The sequence below is a fragment of the Octodon degus genome, unplaced genomic scaffold (assembly GCF_000260255.1).
Source record: "Octodon degus isolate 3935 unplaced genomic scaffold, OctDeg1.0 scaffold00071, whole genome shotgun sequence".
Lineage (NCBI taxonomy): Eukaryota > Metazoa > Chordata > Mammalia > Rodentia > Octodontidae > Octodon > Octodon degus.
The window spans coordinates 7,618,391-7,618,849 of NW_004524647.1; positions in this window are offsets into that span (position 1 = coordinate 7,618,391).

Below are 459 nucleotides of genomic sequence, written 5' to 3' on the forward strand. Positions count from 1 at the left end.
GCATAGTTCTCCTGTCAATCATATTGCTCTCCGATTGGGGCGGGGATTGGAGCCCCTTTGGCACCGCCTTTTCCTGGGTTGCGACGCACCGCGGCCGCCGGGCAGAGGGCGCTGGAAACCAGCCGCGTGGGCGGGGCCGCGGAGCAGGCTGCCCCAGGCGTTTCCGTCGAGGCGAGGCGCGGGGAGTGGCCCGAAGCGGCGGCCACGAGGGGCGGGACTGGGCGGGGAGCAAACGCGGGGGCGGGGCCAGGGCGGGGCCGGAGGAGGCGGAAGGAGCGAGCGAGCCGGAGCCGGACCCCTACCGGAGCCAGCGTCCGGGCCGGCGGAGCGGCGTCGGCGGGGTTGGCTGGGGCGAAGGGGCGCTGAAGCCTGGGCGGGCGGGCCGAGGGCCGGGGGTCGAGGCCGGGAGTGGGTGACGGGTGTGAGGAGGACTCGCCGCGCGGTCGTCGGAGCGGGCTA